General features: G+C 38.6%; 1 pseudogene across 1 annotated transcript; it reads left to right on the forward strand.

Annotated features, from left to right (window-relative positions):
- The first annotated feature begins 7,432 nt into the window (after nucleotides 1–7,432).
- Nucleotides 7,433–10,101, forward strand: LOC143561785 (GABA transporter 1-like; annotated as a pseudogene). The gene is made up of 7 exons (XR_013140374.1): nucleotides 7,433–7,610; nucleotides 8,153–8,383; nucleotides 8,463–8,560; nucleotides 8,657–8,843; nucleotides 9,037–9,167; nucleotides 9,252–9,485; nucleotides 9,566–10,101. The product of XR_013140374.1 is annotated as a GABA transporter 1-like (transcript).
- Nucleotides 10,102–16,372: the final 6,271 nt, after the last annotated feature.

The following is a 16,372-nucleotide window of genomic DNA, read 5'->3' on the forward strand; positions in this document are numbered from 1 at the left end:
AGTGCTACGGTGCATTGCTTCTGTGAGCACCAAGAAATCGGGGCTCCCCCATAATAGAATACATGACCGGCAGTGCTTCTACCATCATCTTCGTCAATGTTATGGTTACTATCACTGTACCCGATCAACTCCTTTGATCCACCTCATTTATACCTGATCCCCCATCCAACAATTCCTTGAATAAACTGAAGAATTTGTTTAATTACCACCAAGTGAGACTTCTTTGGAGTTTGCATATATCTACCAACCATGCCAACCGAAAATGCCAAATCAGGTCGAGTGTTTAGCAAGTAACGAAGACACCCAATAAACTTTCGGTACTCTGTTGCATCTGCATCAACATCATCCTCGGCTATAGATAATTTCACATTAGGATCCATAGGTACACCTTTAGGATAACAATCCTCCATCTCTGCTTCTTTCAACAACCGTCGAGCATAAGCACTTTGATGGATTTGAATCTCATTCTCCAACTATGAGACTTCGATTCCGAGATAGTAAGTGAGAATTCCCAAATCAGACATTTCAAACTTCTTAGACATCACAAGTTTGAAATGATTAATGTGATCGTTGTTCGAACCCGTAACAACCAAATCATTGACGTACACGCCAACAATAATAATATCGGTTCCAATCAATCTCTGATACACCGCTTGTTCTTTCAAGCACCTCACAAATTTCAAACCCGTTAGAATACCGTCAAGCTTGGTATTCCACGCTCGTGGTGCTTGCCTCAAACCGTATAAAGCCTTGATTAGCTTGTAGACCTTGTTATCCTCCCCGGGTTTAACAAACTCATCTGGTTGAGAAACAAAGACCTCTTCTTGTAGGTCCCCATGTAAAAATGCCGACTTTACATCCAAATGATGTTATTGCCATCCCTCGGTAGCTACAATGGCAATGAGCATACGGACTGTTTCAAGTCTCGCCACCGGAGCACAGACCTCGTCAAAATCGACTCCGGGTTGTTGCACGTAACCCTTTTCCACGAGTCTCGCTTTATATTTATTAATCGAACCATCTGCATTTTTTTTTCAGTTTGAAAACCGACTTCAATCCGATAGCTTAAGCCCCTCTCGGTAACTCGGTCAACTTCCATGTGTCATTTTGTTTAATGGATTCGAGTTCCGTTTGCATAGCCTTTATCCACTCCGGTTTGGATTTTGCTTCACTTTCTTCTAACAAAAGAAGTTCAATGCCCTCCACTTCCGAACATAGGAAATAATCATTGAACTTAACTGCGCGCGATCGGAACACGTGTAGATCTTCTCTGGTTACAATCTGGTTCATTATATGCTGCTGTCGCTAAAACATTTGCTGCTGGTGTCGCTAAAATGGATGCTGAGATGTTGGAATTGGCTACCAGAGTGTCAGAATCTGTCGCTAAAAGTGTTGATGGGCTGTCTGAATTAGCGACAGAAGCTGTCGCTGAGTCTGTTTCAGAATTTGGCGACAAAGCTGAATAGTCGTTGCTAATGCAGTTGCTTCCAATAGGCTCGGTTACAACTTGCCCAACTCCGATATCAATAACCCCATTCCAATCAACCCCAAATAAACCCGGTGCTAGCTCCGTTTCTTCATTGGTTTGAACCGAATTAGACCAAACCCACGTCTTCTTCTCATCAAAAACCACATCACGAGCTATCACAACCTTTTGGGTCTTCGGATCGAACAACCGGTAAGCTTTGGACCCGGTCTCGACTCCGATATGCACTAAAATCCTCGAACGATCGTCGAGCTTTTTCAAGTGAGTGCCCACTATCTTTGCATACACCACACACCCGAATACTTTTAGATGAGAAATATTCGGTTTCTTTTCTTTTAACATCTCTTGTGGCATTTTCTATTTTAGGGCACAAGTAGGAATCCGATTCTTGATGTACGTTGTGTGTCGGATTGCCTCACCCCATAAGTAATTCAGAACACCCATTGCTTTTAACATACTCCGTGTCATCTCCAATAAGGTTCGGTTCCGTGTTTCAACCACCCCATTTTGTTGAGGTGTGTATGGTGTCGATAGATGTCTTTGAATGCCTTCCATGTCAGAAAACTAGTTGAACTCATGTGAGGTAAACTCACCACCTCGGTCGGTACGAAACGTATTGATCTTTTTCCTAACATCACTTTCAACCAATTCCTTAAACTTCTTGAAAGCTTCAAACGCCTCATCTTTAGCCTTCAACAAATACGTCCAAACAAATCGTGAGTAATCATCGTTTAAAACAAAAACATACCTGTTACCCGCTATTGTTGGAGGGGTAATATGTCCACACAAATCACCGTGCACAAGTTCTAAGGCTCGAGTCACCCTAAAAGCCACCGAATTAGGAAATGATTGCCTCGTTGCTTTCCGACCAAATAAAATTCACATAACTTGTTTTCATGGGTAACGCCACACATCCCTTCAACCATCTCCCTCCTAGCCATTAGCTTTACTGACTCAAAGTTCAAGTGACCAAGCCTAGCATGCCACAACCAACTTGTTTCTTCAATTCGGCTAAGTAAACTAACCGGTTTACCAATTTTTAATTGTATCCGGTATAGCCGATTAGGGGAACGAGTCACCGTCATCAATAACCTACCTAGCCCATCATGCATTGTAAGATAGTTATCTTTTATATGAATATCTCAATCGTGTTTCGAGGCTTGACCGAGACTAATAATATTGTTTCGAAGACTCGGTATAAAATAAACATCCGTAAGCAAACGATGTTCACCACTTTTAGACTCAAATAAAATCGACCCCTTACCGCTTATATCAACATAAGAGTCATCCCCAAACTAAACATTTCCCATGACACGATTGTTAAGTTCAAAAAAGAAAGACTTGTTACCCGTCATGTGGTTACTCGCGCCGTTGTCCCAATACCATACATCACCATCTTTGGACTCGTAGTTTTTGGGTATAACCTTCTTTTCATTCAAGAACACCGTTTCTTGAACACACTTCATCATAAACAAAGCAGGATCCCTTATCTCGGATGCTTCAGCTAGCTTTGCTTCACCTATAACTTTATGTTTTCGATTGGGACACTTATGGGCAAAGTGTCCAAACTCATCATATCGATAACATTGAACCTTTGAGAGGTCCCGGGTTTTGCCTTTATGTTCACGATTTTCCTGGCTCATGGCGTTTTCTAGATGACCATGGTTTTGACTCGACCCGCGACCACCGCGTCCTCACCCTCCTCTACGTCCAAGACCTCCACGAGTGGACTCACGATCATTATACCAACCACTTGATGATTCAGAACTTTGAAACATAAGCTTACCTTGGTTTTTGGAATGCATGTCTTCTTCCCGAATCCGCTTCTCGTATGCTTTTAAACGTCCCACCACGTCTTCAAACCCAATAGTTTTGAGATCCAAAGTTTGTTCAAGAGATGCAACAATTTGAATAAACTTACTTCATGGTAGACTTGAAAAGAACTTCTTGACCATCTTAGTTTCCTCGATCATCTCCCCTAAACTCTCCGCCTTCGACGCCGTGCACGAGAGTTTCGCCACAAACTCGTCAATGGTCTCTGTTTCTTTCATCCTCATAATATCAAACTCGTTCATGAGGGTTTGCAATCTTGACTCCTTAACCCGATCAGCCCCAGATTACGCGTCTTAATCGCGTTCCAAATCTCCTTGGCCGACTCAAGATTACCCACTTGCATGATTGTTGCTTCAGGGATTGATTGATAAATCAACGCAATCGCGATATGGTTTTTATCATCATCGGTTGCACCCGGGTCAATGGTATCCCAAACCTTATGCACGTTCAAGAGTACATTCATTCGAATAACCCATACCGTGTAATTGGTAGAGGTAAGCATGGGACTTAATTTGGAACGCATTCGGGTTCCTACTCCCGCTAATCTTATTGATTAGCGTATCCGTTGTATTTGCTTCTCCTGATGGTTCGTCAAGTAACACAAATGTTGTATTTTCAGGCACATCATTATGGACTGGATTAGTCTTTCTGGTGGGTATCTTTAATTCTCTAATCCTTTGAACCTACTGTCCTAGATCCAAAACCGAAATGACCCTCTAAATTATTCTTGGTTGTGAGACACATTCACATTCAATAAAATCAAAATAAATATAGGAAAAAAAATAAAAAAAAATTATATTATTAGATTAGAAGGGGCCCACTTTTTGTTCTTGAAAAAAAATATGAATATTTCATTCAAATTAATAAAAAATTTAGGCTCAATCTGAAGAGTCCCCGTCCCAGCACTGCACAAATATGCTCCAGAAACCACTCGTCTTCATTGTTTCTTTATCACTCATCGTTCTTCGTAAAACTCCAACTACAATAACTAAATCGATTTGTTGAACCAAGAAAAAATAAACGAACTTGTTTAATTTTTATTTTCTCGTCACCATTAAAATCAAACCACTTTTGACTTCTTGGACCTAACAACCAATCACAACCTTGTTTAATAGCAAAATAACACTTTGCTTGATCGATAGTAGGTTGATTGCAAAATAAATAACTCTTTTTTTTTCTTGACTTTTGATGATCACCATCTCTAATCAAACTCACCACTTTGATCAAAATATCACTTTTACATGTAAGTTGACTATTGGACACCACTTTCTTGAGAGTAATGCACTTTTATTATTCGAGAGTACTAATGGTGGGTGAAAGAAACTTCAACCATTAACCGTACGTCCCTTGTTCGTAGACGACAGTTCTAGATGATCACCTGATAAGAGCTTAACCGCTCTGATACCAATTCAAGAACGAATTGATAACGAAACATAAACGAGTATACAATATTTAGGGTAAACTCACGTATTATTATAATCAAGAAAATAGCACAAAACTTGAATATAATAATCCCTCTCACTTATATAATAACCCTAACATGACTATGTATTTATAGAAAGACCCTAACTTGATCAACAAGTAATTACCACACATAAAAGTCCAATTGTAATCCCATAAACCCATTATATCATTAATGAATTTCACAGGTCTAATTATCTAACCCAGTCACCTACACGTGGCTGGTCTATTATAATGGAAACTACCAACACACATTACTTATAAACTTATTTAGTTACCGCTAATGAAATGTTACATGAACATGTGTTAAGGTTCATATAGATTTGGGATAAAAAGTGATATCAAAACCATAACCAACGATAGGTTTGATACGTTCATAGTATCAAAACCATAACCATGATCGAACAAGTGATGCAACAAGTATGATGTCTCGTATTGAAAGTTCTTATGATATCGTCTTCGTCTCACATGGTGTACAAGTAACGAAAACGACAATACACGATAATTAAATCATGTGGACTATACTCGAAAGGTGACCTAATTAATTTATAACTTGGCCATATGCATTATTATTGAAAGGAGACTCAACTGATGCGTGCATTAGATAAATCTCCTGTTTTCCACATTTATAAATGACACAAATGACTTTTATTATTATTAATTCTTGTAAAATCATACCATTAAAATCGAGATTTTTTTTATAAAAAATATATATCACCAGCCAATATTGAATATGACCCGTTCTAGTACTCCTGCTTATTTATCAGGGTCCATTTGATGTGGGGAGATCAAACATTTATCAAATAATGAAGACATAGGTTATGGAATTACAAGAGTTTATAATTAATATTTTATGTCTTTGGTTTAATCATTAGAAGCCCAATGATTTATAGTTTCTTTTAAATACTTGAGATTTTGTCATGTAAGAAAATAAGGTTTGGAATATATAAAAAAATCATTTCCTCTCTATCACAATGTGTGTTAGTGTGTGAAGGACCTAATTATCGGTATTCTTTGTGAATCAACGATAGTTGGAAGAATTGATCCTGGTATTTGTGTGAATCAACAGGTTCAATTATTTATCTTATTTACGATCTACGTCTTTTCTGGAAGTTCGGGAAAGAATCACACGGGTATTTGCAGAATCAGTGTGATTCGATCTCCGTTATTGTTTTACCGCTGCATCAGTTGGTATTAGAGCCGAATTCCTGGCTCAATATGGCTTGTGAGGGGGACAATATCTATGATTCTTGGCCCGAATTTAATGAATACGAGGACGAGGAATGGTATGTTTGGGCAACCAATGATGTTCTTGAAAGTTTAAAAAGAAAACATGAGTTGTCTACAATTTATTCAGGTGACGTGGATATTACTCAAGAAGAAAAAAACCACTGGAATAGATTTTTGTCAAATGCTAATATTAATATGGTTAGCAATGTCATTTATGAAGATTTGTATGCAAGTTTCACAGACAACACTCTAAGGTTAGAAATCAATCAATTATATCTTAAAAATGCACAAGATATAATGTGGCCAATTATTAAATATGCAAGCAAAGAAATATTATCAAGATCACTTGAACTTGTAGAAAAAAGAAAGTGTATCGATGCTCCCTTTAACCCATGTGGTACAAGCCTAGAGTCAGACAAGATGATTAGTAAAGTTAAACTATTTGAGCAGGTCATCATAACTATAAATTGGAATCGGATGGATGGTCCCTTTGACCCAGGTGGCTACGGTTCAAAGACAAAAACTCGAGGGCGAGTTTTTCAAAGGTGGAGAGAATGATGTGGGGAGATCAAACATTTACCAAATAATGAAGACATAGGTTATGGAATTACAAGAGTTTATAATTAATATTTTATGTCTTTTGGTTTAATCATTAGAAGCCTAATGGTTTATAGTTTCTTTTAAATACTTGAGATTTTGTCATGTAAGAAAATAAGGTTTGGAATATACAAAAAAATCATTTGCTCTCTATCACAGTGTGTGTTAGTGTGTGAAGGACCTAATTATCGGTATTCTTTGTGAATCAACGATAGTTGGAAGAATTGATCCTGGTATTTGTGTGAATCAACAGGTTCAATTATTTATCTTATTTACGATCTACGTCTTTTCTGGAAGTTCGGGAAAGAATCACACGGGTATTTGCAGAATCAGCGTGATTCAATCTCTGTTATTGTTTTACCGCTGCATCACCATTCATAACCAACAAAAGGATGATTCTAATCACGTGGATATCCATATACCATACACAACATGAGAATCAACCAAAATCTGACTATTTTTATTTTTATTCAACGATTTTTTTAGACAATTTTTCCTTTTAGTTACTGAAACTCAGAAACTTTGAATATTTAATAAAGTTTCTCTCTATCACTATAATACGTGACTGAATTGAAACAACCATTGTTGCATTCATTGTAGCTAATTTTAGTTATTCTATATAAATCACTTTCTTTTTATTAAGATACAAGGATAATTAAATAACATAGCAATACTACTAAATTGATATCATTTTCAACATTAAAAAATTATACTAATGTTTGAATATGTTGTATATTGACGAATGACGATAACAACTAAATAATAAAAAAAAAATAATTTTATGGTATAAAAGATTCAGTTGATTTGAAACTATCATTCCCACTCATTTAGCTTGACTTTGCTGTAAGAAAGACAAACAACAGCTGATCATATATACTCATGGGAACGGTGGCTCCCACCAACCGGATTATATCTCTTGCAGACGCCTACGAAGTTACAACCACCGAACCTACGCCCCCCAAGAAGCTTGATGCCGGAGCTCTATTCGTTCTTAAATCTCGAGGTAAGAATCATGATTATAAATATAGTTTTCTGTATGCATATTTTACATGCAACTATGTAAGCATGAGTACTATGTTGGCAGGAATATATTTGTTTAGAGATTATGTCAAGTTTTGCTCCAACAATGGCAAGATATATTAGTTTAGTTCACCCTGGCCGTCTCCGAGATTTTAAATTCCCAGAGGAATACTTAAAAACCCGAAATAGATAGAAAACTTTTGAACGATTCAATGATCAGCCGATCAATTCCAAATCATCATCCGATGTACTGACTTCTACCACTAGTCTAAAATGGACTTATTGCTTACCCAAATTTGTTAATAGGTCCAAAAATGGTATATTATGAAGACGGTGATCATAGTGAATGGATATATAGAAATTAAACCCAATTTTAGTTTTGTATTTTTAGTTTTATTTTTTGAATTTTGATGAAACTCACTTTACTAAATAAAAATATTATCTTGACCGTTTTGAGTCCACACTTTTCGGCACAATCATGCTAATTATAGTATTACTATTATACACATGTTTGTGGTACCATAGGTTCATGGCTGCATTGTGGGTACCATTTGACAACCGCAATTGTAGCACCGGCACTACTAAGTCTACCATTTGCCTTAGCATTGTTGGGGTGGGAGGGCGGCGTGGCGGTGTTGGCCCTAGCAGGAGTCATCACATTCTACTCCTACAACCTCCTATCTCTAGTATTGGAACATCAGGCCGAGCTTGGCCACCGCCAACTTAGGTTCCGCGACATGGCCCATGACATTTTAGGTAACAATTTACAACCATACCCTTCTCGCGCTAATTAACTTATATAGTCAACCATATATTGTTTGATTTTTCTTAACAGGCCCGGGATGGGGTCGGTACTATGTGGGCCCACTTCAGTTAGGCTCGTGCTATGGTGCGGTTATTGGTTGTACTCTACTAGGAGGGCAAAGCCTCAAGGTGAGCCGACATTTGATACAACTTGTTGAGGATCTTGTTCTTATAACATCATCACTATCATAGAAGTGTCGAATATTTATAACATTTATTGTGCAGTTTATATACTTATTGGCAAGACCAGATGGGAGTATGCAATTATCCCATTTTATTGTGATATTTGGAAGCTTTACACTCATTTTGGCCCAAATCCCATCTTTTCATTCCTTGCGACACATCAATCTTGCGTCACTCGTCTTGTGTTTTGCTTATTGTGCTTGTACAACTGCTGGAGCAATTTACATAGGTAACTTTAAATTTATGTATTAACCGATCGATACACGCTTTCATGTCGTTTACTGATTTAATGATAATGATATTGAGGGAATGTTTGATATCCGCTATCATATTTATGTTCGGATAAAGTAACATTTATTATTAGATATCGCGTTATCATAATTACGGTTAGATAAAGTAACTGAAAAAAGGACTATTTGTAGGAAATTCCCATAAAGCGCCTCCTAGGAACTATTCCTTGACCGGAGTTGGTATAAATCGTATATTCGGCTTTTTCAATGCTATTTCGATAATTTGTACGACATATGGAAACGGGATTATTCCTGAGATACAGGTCTTTTTTTTTTGTAATATTTTTCATAATGTATAAAACCTAATATAGTCATTTATTGTGCATTTACTTTTTGGGCTGGAACAGGCCACAATAGCAGAGCCAGTTAAGGGCAAGATGTTCAAAGGGCTACTAGTGTGTTATGCAGTTATAATCTCAAATTAATTTAGTGTTGGGATTTCTGGTTATTGGGCTTTTGGTAACCAAGTGGATAGCTCTGTTCTTCAAAACTTTATGGCGGGTTCTAACCCATTGTTGCCCAAATGGTTCCTTCTTATGACCAATGGCTTTACTGTTTTACAAGTTGCAGCTTGTACTTTGGTAACCTTTTTTTTATCCTTTTCATATTATGATTTGGTAATTATGAGTGTCACTAAGTCATGTTAATTTTTTAATATTAGGTTTACTTGCAACCATCAAATGTGGTTTTAGAACGAAGATTTGCAGATCCGAAGAAGGGTCAGTTATCGGCTAGAAACTTTGTGCCTCGGCTTATAACAAGGTCAATATCGGTAATCATTGCAACCACTTTTGCAGCAATGCTTCCTTTCTTTGGAGACATAATGGCATTATTCGGTGCATTTAGTTGCATACCTTTGGACTTTATTTTGCCCATGGTTTTTTACAACTTGACATTCAAACCATCCAAAAAAGACTTAATTTTTTGGGTCAATACAGTGATTGGTGTAGGGTCAACCGGTCTCTCAGTGATAGGGGCTGTAGCTTCAGTGCGACAAATCATTCTAGATGCCAAAACGTTTCGTTTGTTTGCAAACATGTAGGTTTTATTATAATTAGTATGTATCACAAGTTCTAGTTAGTTGAGTACTATGTATGTTTTTTTCCAACTATATGTGTATGAATATTTGATACTCGAAAACATTTTGCATATCTGTATTTTCTACCTATCCAACTTTAGGAAGGTCTTAATCTATTATAGTAATATACCACTGTTTACTCTTTCGTGTATGTAGAATCGGAATTTGTTTGCCAACTATTCAGTAACGCGATATATTGAATGTGAGATGATCGGGAGTTAATTAGAACTCCAACTTAAACCAGCTGTAACTTTTTATTCGTTTGTGGTTATGTGACATGCAATAGAAGTATGGAAATCTTGCGAAGCGCCAACCGTTATACGATATCTTTGTTTTATTGATATTTAAACTTAATAATTTTATGTGTATCATGTAACCCTAAGATAATAGTTGTATTATGTAATCAATTATAGTAGGTATTAACGCCTGTTAATAACCGAGGTTATAGTAGTTGGTAGTTTAAGTTATGTTACTGTTTAACGGTTTACATAACTACCTTTGTATGTATATTTAAACATCTGCTTGCATCTGTTTTATTCACCAAGTTGATCGAAATCTTTGTTTAACCATTATGTCATTAAAATTTGTTCTACCAAACTATCGAAATCGTTCCTCTCTTGATATCCCAAGATGTTAGTTGATTCCGTGTTACTGTTCAGCTCGGTTTTTACCAGCCGGTAAAAACAGTTCTCATATTTAACTTTGGGTTAAAGTTCAGTAGTAAAAATAAAACAAGTTGCAAGCCACTTGGACTGAAAATTCAGGTTGCTTATAGAAGAAGATTTGTAGAAGATAACAAGTGGGTAGGATAAGGTGTAAGACCAACTTGTGTGTCAAGAGGATGTCTAAGTAGTTTTGTGTTTCCCACTCTATAAATAGAGGGGTTTGTTTCTTTGATTATGTACTACTAAAAATCAGTTTTGTTATAAGAAATACAACTACAAAAGTTAGTAGAAATCTGGTCCATATTTTATGTTTTGTTTATTCTAGTTCAAGATCCGATTGTGACCAATAATTGGTATCAGAGCTTTGCTCATTGATCCAACCAGCCGTTAAACTGGTCCAGAAAAACACTACAGCCATCGCCAATCACATAGGTCGAAGGTTTCGGCCTGTTTACCCGCCATAACCCCTGTTCCAGCCCAGAATCTGATAAAAAACGAATCTGACCAGCAGTCCATATGGCTGATACAAGCAGCAGCAGTACCACCGCAGATCAAAACTCAGTTCCAGCAGGTGTTACAATTTGAGAAGTTGGGGGAATTACATCGTACCAATGTCCGTCACTAAGTACAATGAACTATACCTCTTGGGCTATCAAGATGGAGTCGGATGCCCAAGGAATATGGGATGCCATAGAACCACCCCCGAAGGAGTTGACGTGGATGTCAAAGTCAGAAAGAAAGCAAGGGCTTTCATCTTCCAGGCGCTGCCGGATCTTGTTGCAAGTTGCATGTCACAAGGTTGCTAAGGACGTGTGGAACGCCCTTAAAGTTCGGTATCTTGGTGCTGAAAGGGTACAACAGGCTCGGATTCAAACCCTTAATCGAGAGTTTGAATTATTGAGCATGAAGGAGGCTGATAGCATTGATGATTATGCTAGCAAGATTGATGGGATCGTGTCCAAGTTCCAAACACTTGGAACGACAATTGAAGAAAAGGTGCTAGTAAAGAAGTTGTTGACTTCTGCACCAACCAGATTTCTTCCTATTGTTGCTACAATAGAACAGTATTCTGACTTGAATACTATGCCGTTTGAAGAAATCGTTGGACGTCTCAAAGCATACGAAGAACGCATCAAACCCGTTGGAGCAGCCAAAGACTCTTCGGGTCAGTTATTACTAACTAGATCTGAATGGCAAGAGAATCACAGATCTGAGGCGAAACAAGTCGGCAGAGGCCGAGGATCAGCTCGTTCAGCTCCGATCAATCACCGTGGTCGTGGTCGAGGACGCGGTAGATTTGGCAGCCGTGGACGAGGAGGTAGACACCCCTCGAATAATAATCAAAGGCCAGACATGCTGCTGATCAAAATAGCAAAAGGTGTTATAATTGTGATAGGCTTGGTCACTTTGTAGCTGATTTTCGGGCTCCGAGAAGAACCGAAGGCGAAGATAATTTGGCAAGGGAGGATGATGATGCTACTTTACTAATGGTAAAGTCTACAAAAGATTTGGTAATGTTGAATGAAGAAAATGTGTTTCCTAGCGAATATACTAAACATAGTACCGAGAAAGGCACTTGGTACTTAGATAATGGTGCAAGTAATCACATGACCGGTGAACGGATTTACTTTAGTGAACTCGATGAAAAAACGAAAGGGCGAGTAAAGTTTGGAGATGGTTCAGCAGTTGAAATCAGAGGCAAAGGGTCGATTCTTCTGCAGTGTAAAAATGGTGATCAAAGACTCATTACTAATGTTTATTACATTCCAGATTTATGTAATAACATATTGAGTCTCGGGCAACTTGATGAGGTTGGATGCAAGACAAATATTGAGAACGGTTATCTCTCACTCTATGACCGATCGGGAGCAGCTTTAATGAAGGTCAAGAGGTCTCCAAACTGGCTCTATAAAGTGTGTCTTCATGTTGTTTCACCAACCTGTTTACTTTCTAAAATGAACGAGACAACTTGGATTTGGCATGCTCGTCTCGGGCATTAAACTTTGATGTCATGAGAATGATGACACAAGAAAAGTTGGTGATGGGGGTTCCAAGCATAAACCACAAGTCACAACTATGTGAAAGTTGCCTGGTCGGGAAGCAACGAAGGCTTCCGTTTCCGTCTCACGCCTCGTATCGAGCAAAACAACCTCTTGAACTAATACATGCTGATCTTTGCGGTCCTATTACACCTTGCACACCATCTGGCAACAAGTATTTTCTGTTGCTTGTTGATGATTTTAGCATATTCATGTGGGTATACATGATAAAGCCTAAAGATCAAGCTTTGGAAGCATTTGCCAAGTTCAAGAAATCCGTTGAAGTTGAAACAGGTTATAAAATAAAGGCTTTAAGAACAGATCGTGGAAGAGAGTTTGTGTCTACAAACTTCGAACAATTGTGCAGCGAAGATGGTATAAATCGGTACTTAACCGCACCGTATACACCGCAACAAAACGGTGTTATTGAACGAAGAAATCAAACAATACTTGGAATGACAAGATCTATTATGATGGCAATGAAACTGCCACAATGGTTGTGGGGAGAAGGTGTACGACATTCGGTTTACATCTTGAACCGAACACCTACAAAAGCTTTGGGAAAGAAGACCCCATATGAAGCGTTAAAAGGACGAAAACCGAATTTGGGACACTTGAAAGTGTTCGGTTGTACCGCCCATGTTAAAGTACCCACGGTACAATTAACAAAATTGGCTGATAGAAGTGAATCTATGGTGTATCTCGGGAGTGAACCGGGAAGTAAAGCTTATAGACTTTACAACCCAAGAACCAAAAGGGTGTGTGTAAGCAGGGATGTTCGCTTTGAGGAAAGCAAGCCATGGAATTGGGTCAGAGAACTCGAGACAAACGAAGAAGACTCAGTCGAGTTCACTGTTGAAGATGAAGCCCAAACCAGCAGGTTTGGTTCGGCCCAGATTTCACCCAATCAAAGCGAGATAGCTGCTGCCCAAAATGAACACAGCGGGCCTAGTTCACCTACTGTGACCAGCAGCCCAACTACTGAAGGTGACAGCCCCTTACAGAACAGTCAGCGGGTTGATTCAGGCAGCCCGGACAGCCCGGACAGCCCATTTATTGACCAAAACAGTCCAAACAGCTATGTACAGCCAAGTTCATCAGACGTGAGCCCAATTTTTAGCTCATATTATGATGACACCCCTACCCAAGGTTTTCGACAGCTGAATAATGTTTATTCAAGGACCCAATCATTGCAACAAATCCCGTTTAACCCACCTCGATTTGAAGACCCAGACCTATTGTTACTTAATGAAAACCGGGTTCATTTAGTGAGGCCAAAAATAGCAAGGAGTGGAGAATTGCTATGCAAGACGAATTAAATTCGATCGAGAAGAATGGCACTTGGAAATTGGTTCAACCACCAAAAGGTGTTAAACCAATTGGTCTAAAGTGGGTCTACAAAGCCAAACGAGACGCCAAAGGTGACATAACTCGTTACAAAGCAAGACTTGTTGCGAAAGGTTATGTTCAAAAGCACGGTATCAATTATGATGAAGTATTTGCTCCGGTTACCCGAATGGAAACCGTCCGGTTAATTGTTTCTCTAGCCGCACAAGATGGATGGGAAGTTCACCATCTCGATGCCAAAACAGCGTTCTTGAATGGAGAATTGAAAGAAGATGTCTATGTATCTCAACCTGAAGGATTTGAGAAACCGGGAAAAGAACACCTCGTGTACAAGCTATCCAAAGCCTTGTATGGCTTGAAACAAGCTCCGAGAGCTTGGAACTCGAAGTTGGATGCAACACTAAAACAGCTTGGTTTTACTCATTGTCCAAGAAAACATGTTGTGTACAAGAGAATCGGCAAGGCTGGTCCGTTAATTGTGGGAGTTTATGTGGATGATTTAATCATCACAGGACCTTGTAAAGATGAGATCAATGCATTCAAAAGACAGATGCAAGATCGCTTTGAAATGAGTGATTTGGGTTTATTAACTTACTACTTGGGAGTAGAAGTTAAACAAGACAAGATGGGTATCACTTTGAAGCAAGCTGGATACGCCACGAGGATTCTCAAAGATGCAAATTTGTGGGAATGCAATCCTACAAAATGTCCTATGGACCCAAGTCTAAAACTTGGAAAAGATGAGGATCAAGAGTGTGTTAATGCCACTGAATATCGAAGAATAATTGGCTGTCTTCGATGTTTAACACACACACGACCAGATATTAGTTATGCGGTTGGTATAGCTAGTCGTTTTATGGAGTCCCCAAGGACATCACATTTTCAAGCTGTGAAACATGTGATGAGGTATGTAAAAGGCACGATTGACTCCGGGATTCGTTACAAGAAAAATGGAGATGCGAAGTTAGTAGGCTACAGTGATAGTTCTCATGCGACCGATCATATGGATGGCAAGAGCACAACATGCATGGTGTTCTATTACGGGGGTGGTCCGATAGCATGGTGTAGTCAAAAGCAAAATACAGTTGCTTTGTCATCTTGTGAAGCTGAATTCATAGCCGCAACCGCTACAGCTTGTCAAGCAATCTGGTTGAAAGGTTTATTAGAGGAGATAACTGAGAAAAGTGTGGAAGCTATAACACTACGTGTGGATAACAAGTCTGCAATCTTGTTAATGAAAAATCCAGTATTTCACGGACGAGGCAAACATATTGATACTAAGTATCACTTCATCCGAGAATGTGTGGAAAAGAATTTGGTGAAGATAGAACACGTGAGTGGAGACGAACAGAAAGCCGATATTTTGACTAAAGCTTTGCCAAGAGTCAAGTTTATTGAGATGAGGGAAATTCTAGGAGTTGAAGACCTAACAGCTTTGAAGAACGGAATCAAGGGGGTGAATGTTAGTTGATTCCGTGTTACTGTTCAGCTCGGGTTTTACCAGCCGGTAAAAACAGTTCTCATATTTAACTTTGGGTTAAAGTTTAGTAGTAAAAATAAAACAAGTTGCAAGCCACTTGGACCGAAAATTCGGGTTGCTTATAGAAGAAGATTTGTAGAAGATAACAAGTGGGTAGGATAAGGTGTAAGACCAACTTGTGTGTCAAGTGGATGTCTAAGTAGTTTTGTGTTTCCCACTCTATAAATAGAGGGGTTTGTTTCTTTGATTATGTACTACTAAAAATCAGTTTTGTTATAAGAAAACTACAAAAGTTAGTAGAAATCTGGTCCATATTTTCTGTTTTGTTTTTCTAGTTCAAGATCCGATTGTGACCAACACAAGAGATAACAAATTGGTATCCGAGCGAACACCAAGCATTGGTCTACACATGTTGCAACTTTCAAAGATGATAAAAGAACCGAACAAAGACAAGGAGTTGCTTCTATTACTGCACACAAGCCATCTTGTTGCATATTGCAAGATGTGAGAAAGAGAGGATGTCTCTGCCCTCATCAGAGAAATAATGGACATTTGAACAGGCGATCAAATAAGGCAAATGATTTTGAACCGGTGACATTTGTTTACAATCACTAATTCGTTTGTGGCTTCTTTGATTACCAACAGTTGGTATCAGAAGCCTTGTTGAAGATTCGATCCAGCCAAAGAAGAAATTAGTAACCACAATCGGGAAGATGAATTCCCATGAAGAAATTGAGATCACGCTTAATCTCAGAAGGATGCAATCGGAATGAGATGGTGTTTTGAACGAGACCGATGTCTGCAACAGAAGATGTACGTGTTGTAGCGATTGGAACCGGTGAGGGTTCAAAATATGAAG

Source organism: Bidens hawaiensis, unplaced genomic scaffold (assembly GCF_021521415.1).
Source record: "Bidens hawaiensis isolate Kalapana, Puna unplaced genomic scaffold, B.hawaiensis_p1.1 tig00020787_1, whole genome shotgun sequence".
NCBI lineage: Eukaryota > Viridiplantae > Streptophyta > Magnoliopsida > Asterales > Asteraceae > Bidens > Bidens hawaiensis.